Consider the following 13,552-nt stretch of genomic DNA (forward strand, 5'->3'; position numbering starts at 1 on the left):
ATCACCCTTGCCTGGGTTTTCTCTTCTCCAGTCTTAACACTTTTGTCTCCCTTGGTCATTACTCAAATTATACAGATGCTAAACTTCTCATAACCTTCTCTTGAACCTATGTTCTTCTCAAAATATGGTGCACAAATGACCACAGTACTTGTAAGACCACATTACAATGGGTTTATCACCTTCCTTGATTTGAACTTTATTCTTTCTAATAATGACACTTAACGTTTCATTATTTTTTGTAAAACGCTTACAGTACTTATTTGAATTATATTGACTTTGCAATCAACTAAAATCATCAGATTTTTTTTTCTAAGACAAGTCTTCTTTAAATCTATGAAATTTATTGTTTGAATTTTAATGCAGAACTTCAAAAAACTTTTTGTAGTGAAAATACATTCACTAGGAAAGACATTAGACATCTCTCAAGAGACCTACCTCTAAGTAATGCTTCTTAACTAGGGTGGGGTGAGGATTTTGCTCTCCAGGGCACATTTGGTGAAGTCTGGACACAGTTTTAGCTGTCATGACTGGGGTGGGGAATGCTACTGGCATCTACTGGGTAGAGAACTAAGGAAGAGACCAGGGATGCTGCTAAGTAACTTACAGTGCACGGGAAAGTCTCCCCCAAACAAACACTTATCCTGTCCAAAATGTTAATACTGCCAAGGTTGATGAGCACAACACGTATCAACTGGCTAGGATAGTACATATCAACTTGCCAATCATCTTTGAATGGAGATTCACTCGGTAGATCCATCTTCTCTTCCAGAAGATCATGAGAAATTAAGTTGCCTTGCAATCAGCATACAGAATAATTTCCTCCTAATGTGTCAGTGAATCTATTGAGAAAAGGAATTAGTATTTAATTAGTATTTATTTAATTCATAATTCTGTTTATTAATCATTATCACTTCTTCTAAAAATTAGCCACAGAGCATCTATTTTTAAAAATAATTCTCATTTGGATTTCAAGCTCATCACTGTAGAATTTGACACATCCCTTGAGTTTTACTTTTAAAATCAGGGCAAAACTTGCTTCCTCTGTTCTTCTTTTCTAAAAATGTCAAAATAACAAGTATAATTTGTTTGATCACATTAAAGTTCTTTGGACTGTATTTGACCTTGACATAGACAGAAAAACTTTTCAAGAAGGGATCTTTAAAACATTTACCCTTTGCTTTCCTTGAGTCTCAATTCCCACTGATACCCTATTCCTTGGAGTCTGATTTCAAGAGGATTGAGAATACTGTGTGATTTCTGGTCTGCTTAGCCCATCCCAGAACCTCCAGTAAGTACTCTGTTATTTTGTATCATTTTCAGAAGGCCACTATAATTGATTTTTCCTTCCATCATCCAACAAGCTTTCTCAATATCAGAATGCTCTTCAGAGAGGTGATTCCAGGAAGTACTGAAAGTGAGATGGGGAAGTGACTTAGGGAAGAGAGAGAAGCCGATTAAGATCGTATTACACAGTAGGCTACTGCCCATAGTAGCACTGCTTGGGAATTCTAGGACACAGTGTAGAACACGTTTCAGAATTGTTATATTTGAGGGCCAAGGAAATTGGGATATTTATCTATCAATTCCTCTTACTCTTCTATGAGGGGCTTTTAGGGGGTAAATGGACAGAGGTGATAACTGCAAAGTACTTTGTATGCCTTGCAACCTGGCTAAGTATGCTCTGTGGTCCAGAGAAAGCCCTCAAGCAAAGAATTCCAAGTGTTTGCAGCTGTAAGCCATTGAGTTATTGTGCTCCCAAATGGTGGCTGCTAGGGCATATAGATGGGTCACCTGCAGATCTGATACAGTTCTAGATACATACAGATCTTATGCGTTTGTGACTTAGTCCTTTTACTTACATTCAATACATTCAGTTCTATGTCTAGCAAAATCAGTTCTGAACTGAACAGTGCATTCTCCAAAATGATGTGATTCTACTCTCAGAGCAGTCTCTATATTTTCCCTGTAGCTTTGCAATGGTTTTCTTCAGACCACTATGCCTAGCTTTTGGCCAACTTGCAATCATTTCCTACCATAAATGACACAGTCTAGGAACTTCTATCCTTTTCTCAGTTGTAATGGGATAATTGATCTCAGCGTCTGTCATGTATAGCAACTTAGATCTAAAACCCAGACACTAGTATCACCAAACATCTCCCAGGACCATTGGGCGTATTGTAGTTCCCCTCTGTGGATGGGGAAAAAGTAGTCATGGAAACCACATGAACTTGTTCTGTTTATCCATATGTTCTTCACGAATGACTCACTTTATGTCCAACACCCACTGTGAAGTTGTCTCAGATGCCTGCCATTGGCTGGGAGGATGAAGTGTATTTCTTCTCTATCTGTGAAAAAAAACACACGGACTGAACCTCTAAAAGTTTGAAACATTTTTTACTGCATATTCCCAGTGATAATTTGAATTTTATTTAGTCAGGATATGGGGGAGAAGAGGTCATGCCTTTGCTATGGCTAGCTTGCCCACATCTACTGCGTGTCCTGCAGGATCTCACCTACAGACACACAGACACTTGCCCTGTGCCTGTGTGAATTTCCCTTGGATGTTGGAGTATTCCACAGAGATGCCCTCTCAATTCTTTACACCCTTCCCATTTACCCTCAACCAGTCCTTTTAACCTGATTATTTTCGTTCCTCCTATGACACGGAAATCTTTATGATACCTGATATGGGTTTTAAGGCATGTCCATTCTGGGTTTCTGTAGGGGAATGCTTCAAATCCTGAATCTGGAAAAAGAGAGTGCAGGCATCCAAGTGGTCTTGTACTCTGGATATACTTTTATTTTCTCCTTTTCTTTCTATTTTTCTTTGTTGGTCCCTATGTATGAAAAAATCAGACATCGCACTCCGTGTGTTATTCTGTCAACAACCCTCACGAGATCCCTTACCTGTTCACTTAATTTTGGACCAAAGGATACTAAAGAGTTTCTGTCGTCTTGCTGACCTTGAGTCATATTACAAAGACACCTCCATTACTTTAGAAAGAGCTATATTCTCTTACCTCTTCCTGACTCCTCCACCCCTCAGTCCTGCCCACAGAAGGCAGGGACAGGGCAGCCGTGACTCCTACGTGCAGTTTCAAGATGTGATCTATCAGAGAGCTCTGAACCCAGGCACGCAATTACCTTCAATGTCTTCCAATTAATCTCCTCTAAAATCTTATTTCTAAATTTGTATTTTTTAGAGTTTCTATTCTATTTTTAGAGTTTCTCATTTATCTTCGCCCTATTTACTTCCAAAGCATCTGGCTACTCAATAACATATATATTTTCTCTCTGTTTTAAAAAATCTCTTCTCTCTAAGCCCATGGCACATCTCTGACCTGTCCCCAAGGTTCCCTTCCTTCTCTTTTATAAATTTCACAAAATTTTCTGTCCCATCCATCACCACACCAGCACCTCATTGTCTCTTGTTGGTGAAAATTAAATCCAGAGTACCAACTGATTCTGTTACCTTTCGAGACTTGTCCAAATGATCTACTTTTAATAAGATGAAATTTTTCATAAGTAATATGAATAGCTGGGATTTTTACATCTTGGCTCTGTGCCTGTTTTTTTTTTTTTTTTTTTTTTACCTATACTAGTAAAATCTTACTCATTTTCCTTCACAATATCACTTTTTCTTCTCTACACCTTTATGGTCATCAAAACACTTTCCTCATACCTCAACATTAATGTTCAAAATGTCTTTGTTGGAAAACATTTTACATACAGGCATACTCCACTTCTGATAACTTCTGATTTTAAAATATAATACTTAATTTGGACTTGTGGATAAGACTTTGAATGTAATTTTTCATGTGAAAACTGAAGCATGAAGTTAAAATTTTCTACGTGGTTTAATAGTTAATAATTACAAGCATTTGTGGAGTGTTTTATGGTTTACAAGGTACTGTCAAAATATTTCATTTAATTTGCACAACCTCCTGTATAGAAATAAAAGATAATATGTAGATATTTCCCAAAAATAACAGAAACAGAATGGTTTCAAAGACTTTTAAATGGTTTAGGAAGTATTATTCACAACAAAAGTTAACTACTCAAATTAACCAGCCAGCTCTTAATATTTTTTTATTCTGTGGTTATGAGGACATGGAAGGCATTGTAGTTAGTGGAAAATCCATGATAATTCAACAAGATCTTTATAGCTTTATCATATTTCAAATAATTTCTCGGAGTAACTGGCAAATAGCACAATTTTTCTTTCTTTTGAGGGTTGCTAAAAAAGGGGCAGAAACCTAAATACTCGGTAATAAATTGTAACACGCATCTGGGTCTTAGCTAATAAAAGGGAAGTTAAGGAGAGAGTGATGAAGCAAAAGAACCTAAATGTAGTTATGCGTTTGAGTAATGTGTTGGTGGTAATGATATTTCTTGTAACTAGCACATTTGAATCTATTCTCCTATTTTATCTTTACGATCTTCCTGTGAGGTAGATATGACTAGGATTTATATCTCCATTTTGTAACTGATAACAATGAGAACCAGAGAGGTTAAGAAACCAAATGTAAAGTGATTTCCAGCAATAAATCAATATCTCATATATGAGGTCACATCTTTCTTGAAACCAGGAGCACTAAATTTAGTATCATAGGTTAGAAGAGCTGAAAAAGTCTTTAAATTCCTTATTTTGTAGATGTGGAAATTGAGGCTTAATGTTAAGAAGTGACTCATATGAAATTACACTGCCTGTTGGCAGCAGAGAGAGGACTAAAACGTGGGTCCTCTGAGGCCAATTCCCACATATCCAAGAAATATAGACTCTGCAAGCAGAAAACAAAAGTACCCATTAGTGATGCCATCATTACATTCCCAAACTAGGTTTCTTTCCAGCTCTCTGATGTAAATCTTTCAGCTGACCTTGCAGATTAACAGATAAAATTATTGCTTTAAAGTTAGTGGCAAAAAGGCAACGTAGACGTTGCATGTAGTGGCTAGTCAATAGATTTTTTTGAAAGAGTGACTCAATTAATACAATTGAGTTGACACTGGAATTTTTACTAATATTTACATATTATTTCGCTGATGTAGTTGAATAACATACAATTGAAAAATCAGTGGGGAAGATAAGCAATGGATTTATATTTTGTTGACAGTATTTCCTGGCATGTTATCTCAACTATGAACGTGCTTTCTGCTGCCTTTATCTCAAAGGCCTAGAGAAAGAGCATCACTTTCCTCAATAATCTAGAAACTTACACCATCCACTTATACAATGCTTTCATTTACTCAACCATTCCTTTGCCTTCCACCTTTGCTTTAACACCTGGTTTAGAATATTCCTTTAAGTTCTGCCACCATCTATGTGGATTTCAATATTTCCTTTAGTGATCCTCTCAAAAGCTTCACTTCAGAATTCCTCATTTTCTTCAGTCCCAAAGACCTCCATCTAAGTTCAGTCTTAGTTACTGAGGAATGGTGTATACATATCAGCATTTTTTTCAAAAAAGAATGCATTTCTGAAATGCAAAATTTTGAGATTCTTTTAATGGCTGTACATCCTAATTGTTCATCTTTTCCATCTCTCATTTGAACTAGACTTGTTTGCCTCACTTTCAATATCTTGCTCTGCCTTTGTATCCTCTTATATACACTTGCCCCGTTTCCTACACAAACACCCAAAGTGTAATCAACTGCTTTCCTAAAGCCTTTTCAAGAATCCTTACAATTCTTGCCCACTTTTGAAGTCTGGTATAGTAGATAGTCCTTCTGCAGCTCTGTGGTAAGCCAATCAATCCTGTTTCTACTCTCTATCCTTAACTCTTAATATTTTACCATTCTCTTAAGCTACATACACACCCCATTGGCTGCTAGACATCTATTTCTTAGGTATCTCAATCACGGTATGTCCCAAACTGATTTCATTATTTTCCCTTTAAAACCATATGTTCGTAGCATTATCATTCTTCCAGGTAATCAGGATGAAAATCATAGAAACATATTTTAAATAATACCTAGTATCCTATGGCGACTTTTTTTTAAATCTCTCTTTTCTATGTCTACTGTCTCGAATAAGTCTAATTTTCTATCTGTGCAATATCCCTGGTTAGTTCAGAATATCGTTATTTTTTGACTGGACTTTTGTAACAACCTTATAGCAGGTCTCTCTGCTCCGTATTTATCATCCCTCTGATCCAACCCTCACAAAACACACTCTTAATTACACTACTGTCCTATTCCAAGAAGTTCAATGGCTCCATTCTATCTTTAAAATAAAGCCCATAGTCTACAGTGGGGCTTGCCACTCTTACTCTTGTCAGCCTGAGCCAATTTTTCATGCATTTGCACATCTGTGTAACTTTGCTTATTTTACCTTAGTCTAAAAAATCATTTTACCAAATTCTCTACAAGTAGAACTTATTCTTCTCTATTGTGACCCACTTTATCCTTAGTCAAGCTTTCTCTGATCAAACCAGTTAGAATTAATTACTCCTGCATTCACAGACATATTGTCCATGTGTCTAGTAATCATTTACTTCATTCTTTCTTGTTCTACAACTAGGTGTTTATATATTTTCTCAATTATACATAAGTTCATATCTCATCTCCCTCCACAAAACTTACAAATACAGAATTTAGAATCATTTTCTTCTCCTGTGTATTTGCTTAACACACTGTTCCTATTCCTTAGATTGTACTTAGAGCAATTTTTGTGTAGTAATTATTCTTAATATAATTATTTATAAATAATTCTGCATTCCCATTTATGGAAAGTAGGGACTCTTTTTTATTCATTTATTCAAATATTTGGGAATCATCTGTGCTGTCCTATGCCCTGAGCTACGTATTCAGTATGTAATTGTGAGCCCACATGGAGTTTACATTTCACTGGGGAAACAAACAGTTATCAAAGAAACACATGCATGAATCATACATTATAATTATTATTTCACAGAAGAAATATGAGTACACGATAAATGAAGTTACTGTGAATTAAGATCAGTTAGCTGATCAGTTAGTTAACTCAAGAAGATGGAGTTAACTAGGTGAAGGAATGGGAAGCGTGTTGGAAGTTAAATCTCTGTGTCAAGAGAAGCCTAGAGCATATGAGGAGCCAGATGAAAATCAGTGAGGCTGGAAAATAGAGGGCAAGGATGCCAGGGTGGGAAGAAGCAGTTTGCAAAATGAGACTGGGATATTAAATAAGGACTGGATAATTTGGTCTGCAGGTGACAGAAGATGTAACTTAAACTATATTTTTAAGGAAATAAAATGATTCACTTAATTGGAAACCCAAAGAGATCATAGGCATTAGTGTTGACTTAGTGATGCTCCCAAGAATCCACCTTCTTTCTCTCTCTCTCTCTCTCTTTTTCTCTGCTCTACCTTCCACAATGTCAGCCTTATCCTAAGCCTGGATCCCTTGGTAGATATAAGTTGACTGCATTATTGACTTCCAGTGAGAGAGGAAGAGCAAAAGAGAAAAATATTCTCTTTTGGTGGTTTTGTTTAAAAACAAAGAAGTTTTCCTTCCCCAATGGGACCATGTGCTGAACCCATATCTGTCACAGTGGACTGTCATGTGCTGCTTTGAGTGGACTGGGTTTCTGAATCATTTGCTGAAATTACTAAGTTTGACTTTGACATATCAGGGCCTGCTCCTGCAGTCAGGGTCTGTGCTCCAAATCCCCCAGTTCTTACATGATGGGAAGAAGAGAACTGGATGTTGAGACATCTCTTGTACTATCCCCTACAGCCTTGAGACCTTTTAAGCAATTTTCTTCTTTACGATGAATTATAAAAAATGGTTGAAACAGAGAGGATGAAATGAGCAGATTTCCCTTTTAAAAAAACCACTCATGAGGTGCAGGAGGTGTCAAGTACGACAAGATTAGGATGTGAAGACACTGGTTCAACTACAGTAGCACAGGAGAAAGAGACGATTGTGGCTGGGATTAAGTTGGTTGTAGTGGAAAAAGAGATTTGGGGGAAGGAAAATCAATAGAAATCTGTGATAGTTTGGATATAGGAGTTAAGAAAAAAAGAGGATTCAAGGAGAATTCTTATTGTTTTTACAACTGGATGGACATTGGTGATATCCACAGAAACTAGAAAAAAACAGATTGTGGTGGAAGTTCATAACTTTAGTTTTGGAATTGCTGAAATTAAGGTGCATTCGAAAAACCCAAGGGAGAGGTCAATGAGATAGTTGGATACATATGTCTGGAGCCAGGCGAAAAGGTCTAGCCCAGAGACATACGTTTGTGAATTACATGGACAGAACTATAATCGAAACTGTGAGCATGGATGAAATTCTGTAGGAAAAAAATTCAAAATGAGGGGAGAAGAGGATCCAGGATAGAGAATTGATAAACTCCAAAGTAAATGACAGAGGAGAGGAGCCTGACAAGAAGATTGGGGAGTTACCAAAGAATAAAAGGAGAACATGGAGATTATTACATTATGGAAGCTGAAGAAGAAACAAAACAAAACAAAGCAAAAATAACAACAAACACGTGTTCACTTACATGTCTAATAGTTTTCTCAACTCACCCATATTCAATATCAAACTTCTGACTTTCTCCTCAAAACATGTTCCTTCTGCAAAATTCCTCATTTCAGTCAATGGCAACTGCCTGTTTCCAGTTGCTCCCCTCAATACTGTACGGTCATCCTCTCTTCTCTCTTTCACATCCCACATCTTATCTGAAGCTGTGAATTCTTTGAAAATAGTTAATATTGTGTTTTTATTTTAATGAGAGTCAAAAAAATATTAATAAAAATATTCTAGATTATTTAATTAGCCACCTAATAAATGAATTTTGTCACGGAACTGCAGTGCCTTGATTTTATATTAAAACTTTGGCATCAAATTACACTACTTTAATGGTTGTAGTCTAGGAAGAAGATAGAGAAATGGACTTAATATCTTAAGAATTTGCTCGCAATAAGTGAATGTCCAGTAACCTCGACAAATGCTTTGAGCAGGGGCTTTAAGTAATTTTATTAGAGAAAAGTAGCGGGTAAATTTGGTAAGAGAGTAGCATAGGAATGGCCAAGGCAAAAAAAAAAAAAAAAACCCAAAAAGCAACAAAACAAAACCTAGACCAAATCAGTTACCCAGTAATTATATTGCTAATTGTGACTTAGTTCAACAAAACAACTTGTTTTGGTTTTATAGTTGTACAAGACCCGTGGGTAATAAGACTTTGTATTTACTTTTATTTTTGTGCACAACTAAGAAGTATTGTGATAAAACTAATTTTATCAATTCTGTGGATCTGTAAAAATATTTTTTCTTATAAAAAGAACATTTATAACTCCTGCCTTTCCACTCCTGTACTATTCTATGAATTCTCCTATCTTTGTTAGTTGACGTGACCGCCTCCCTGGTGGGACTTTGAAAATGGAGTGAGTGTTTTATTTACATCTGGGTCCCGCCGATTTTCACGGCGTATAGCACAGAGTAAAATTTCAGTGTTTATGAAATGAATTAAAAGCTGATTGGTAAAATTCTCTGCCATCAAAGGCCTATACCTCCACTGATGATCAATGAACTCTCCAGTTACCTAATTAATCTTTCAAAATAAGAACAACACAAACCTTCATACTGGTTCTGGCCCATGTTTGATTCAGCCAATAAATCTATCTTTAAGGAATGAAAGGAAAGGAAATAATTTGCCACCTATGTGCCAGAATCTATACAGGAGGAAATGACTATCTTCTATGTCTTGAACCTGAAAGTAAGTTTTGAAGACATTTTCCCCTCTGTGAATTCTGTGCTCTCTTGGTCTGGTTCCTCTTTGTCACTTAGCACAACGTATTCATCTGCCACTCGTCAGGGTTTCCCTTCCTTTCTTGGAAAACCCATTTCTTCAGTTCAGTGTCTTCTCTCACCTCTGAAGTTCACGTATTCTGCTTCCTTCTCTGAACTCATTATATATCATTGAACAATAAAGGATTTTTGATTGTCCTTGACAGCTGTACACACTTCTGTTACCATCTCCACCACTAACTGGTTCCTCTGGGGCAGTGTTCATGTATTAGATTTCTGTGACAGATATTGAAGATTGGTTCACTCAGATCTATTCCAATATTTTTGTAATGAGTCTACTGCATGCTAGAGGTTAGACATCAAAAAATACATTTCCCAGACTCCTGGCCACTTCAAAAGTTGGAAGTGAGTTGAGAAGATCGTCTGCTTTTTCTGTTGACATGTCCTACTGTGAAAGCATTGTTTTTCACTGAGGCGTCAGTAGCAGAGACCTCAGGGTCTGATCTCTAGTTTCATGAGGGACAGCTTTTACCAGGAAGTAATGAAATGTAAGTTTCGGGTCCCCTCCCCTGCAGTAGGTGAAAGACCTCTAGCAATGTGTTCATCACAGAATTTTTTAAAGTCACAATTGGTTCTGACTGTAGTTGATATGCTCTCTAATGTTCCCTCTATTATACTTCCCTTTCCATCCAGAGGCATTAAAATGACCACAGGAATTTTTTGGATCCAGTTGAGAACAAAGTGAATTGAGAACACTTTCAGTGAGATATCTTTTTGTTGGTCACAGTCACATCTGTGACTAGTTAAGATATTGCTGGCCATTCTGGTGAAGCATTGTTTTCAAGAAATAGTTCTACCATCCTTTGTGCTGATTCACGTGGTGTAGCTATTTAGATTGTAATGCCAGAGTTTGTATCTTAATATGAACATATATGCAACACCTGAACCTGAAAGAGTGAAACTAGTTTACGAAAAACAAGATTTGAAATAGATCAAGCCCAAATCTAGTCTGTAGAAAATTTACCCAATCTTTGACATGTAAAATTATAAGTGGAGGATTAATTTCTCTTTGATGTCTAGTCCAAATAAAAAATTCCTCTTTTAAAAGAATTTTTTAAATAGGTATCTCATGAATTCCTGTGTTTGGGGGAATAAACCTGTAGCAGAATTACAGACGTTGAAAATGTTCGTATGTGAACTAGTACAGTTTATGGATTATGACCGTCAATAAAAACAATACCGCCAACAACAAATTTTGACGACTCATGTTACAACCATAGTCTGATGAGGCCATATCCTTGATATTGTAGCTTTGCAATGCATTTCTTGAAATAGTATTTCTTCTTATTCCCTAGTTCCAGTATTTGAACCCAAAATTTGCAATTTAATGAACTGTTGGAAGAGGACAAGGCTGGTAAATGACCACACCTTCAGTATTTACATGTCTACCTACATAACTGGGAGCAACAAATGATGGATGATGTTTCTGATATAATGGTTTTCTTTGTTTCCTCCATGAAGTTTTGGCCCACCATTCTAGCCCCACTGAGCTCTTCCTTCTAGGCATTCTCACCATTCCATAGTGCATAGCTCACTTTCTAGCATTTGATTGGATACCGTTTTGCTAGAGGTGATATGGGGAGAACTGTCCTTGTTTCTACTGGCAGAGCTAACTTTCCCTAATACTTGACAACACTTTCTCCTATTCCAGAGCTTCATTGTGACAGGGAAGTATTATAACTCTCTTTTGGATTAAGATTGAAAGTCAATGCTTAAAGTAAAAAAAAAAATTAATTACATAGAGTAAAATTATGCTTAAACAAAGCTTTAATTGTCTATAAAGTATAGTATTGTGACTCATTAAGTCCTACATAGTTAATTTTCATCCAATAATAGAAGAAATCACCTTTCTTTTCAGCAACAAATGTAGAGGTTGCTTTGTGTTTAATGACCATGTTGTAATGAAAACCCATATCTTTATTTTTCTCTGAACATGTAATAAGTATGTGAGAATTAAGACCGAGGGAAAATCAGATTTCTAACGTTCATCTCATGCTCGTTCTTGGCTTATGCTCATTGAGTAGAACAGAGAACTAAATCACCCAATTTTCTTTTTAATCTCTTGCTATCTTTTTTTAAAAAAATTAGCACCACTAGCTGAAATTCTACTTATAGGAAATGTCCTCAGCCTGTATGTATTACCAACAGAGTACAAATGGCAACCAATGGCCTTTGTAGTAGTTTACAAAGACTGCATTAAACTCTTAACCCAAAAATACACACACACACATACCCCTTCTAATTTGGCACAAATAGTAAAAATGATTCCCCAAATGATGGTTGGAATCACATGGTTGAGGCTGACAGCGGCACTACAATGATAAAACCCAAGAGTATACGGGTAGCACAGCCCACTACATTGAAAATAAACGTAAATAATAGAGAGGATCAATAAAGTCAAATGTTGGTTTTTGAAAAAATTCACGAACTATAAAACTTCTGGAATGGTCAAGGTAAAGGATAGAAGATTTTTAAAAATATTCGGAAGTTTTATAAAATGAGGCGGAATCATAAATACTGCAGAGATACAAAGATGTTTTCAGAACATCAGTAGCTTTGTCCATTTCACTTAAGTTTTAAAATGTTCATTAAGTTAAACTTAGGACACCTTTAGCCACCCAAGCAAAGATATTGTGTAGATAATTGGATGAATATGTTCGAACTCAAAGGATTATTTGAGCTAAAAATGTAAATCTAAGAGCTATTGCCATCCCTAGGGCATCTAAAGCCATAGGAGTGGATGTCGTTACCCAAGTTACAGAGAAAAGCAAAAGGATTTTATAGGAATAAGCTCTGTGGACCTCAAACATTTATACGGGTTATGAGTGAGCAAAGGAGTAGCAGCCATACAGGTATGAATAATGCCAGGAAAACATTGTGTCATCAAAACAGAGAAAACAGGGGCCTGCCCGGTGGCATAGTGGTTCAGTTTGCCTGCTCTGCTTCAGCAGCCCAAGGTTTGCAGGCCTGGATCCTAGGCTCTGACACAGCACTGCATCAAGCCACCATGAGGAGGCATCCCACATAAAAAAAATGTATAAATATAGGAAGATTGGCATGGATGTTAGCTCAGCAGCAATCTTTCTCAAGCAAAAAGAGGAAGGTTGGCAACAGATGTTAGCTCAGGGCCAATCTTCATCACACACACACAAAACCCAGAGAAAACAGTCAATGATGAGGAATAACTTATTGTTTTGGGTGTTAAAAGTAACAAAATCTCTCCCTGATGATCAACGGGTGCCCAGAATTATTGATTTTGTTTCAGCAAACTTACAGCAGGAAAAATGAATTCACAAGTTCAAGAAAGAAAAGAATAACTCAAATGATAAGATCTGGATCTAATTGCTTAACACAGGGATTCTCAACCCTGGCAGCTCACTAAGGTCACCTGGTGAACTTTAAAGAATGCTAAGGCCCAGGCTTTACCGCAGGGGCCTGGAGATGGCCCAGGGATGTTAATTTTACAATCAGTTAATTTGCTAATTCACTAATAATACATTTATTAATTTTTAAAAGATCTCCAGAGGGTTCTAATGGACATCAAGATAGATCATAAAAATTACCTATCAGATTCTCTGCTTCCATGGAATAATTTGTCCAAGTGCACTTAAACCACGAACATAAAATTCTTCTTTGGTTAACCTGATAAAAATCAGAGAAATCCAGTAGCATATTACGTATACTACCAAAAACAGCTTAAAATAATGTTAGTAAACTATAATGCATACACCTAATAGTGTCAGTCATAAGCAACAATCA

Source organism: Equus quagga, chromosome 5, assembly GCF_021613505.1.
Source record: "Equus quagga isolate Etosha38 chromosome 5, UCLA_HA_Equagga_1.0, whole genome shotgun sequence".
NCBI lineage: Eukaryota > Metazoa > Chordata > Mammalia > Perissodactyla > Equidae > Equus > Equus quagga.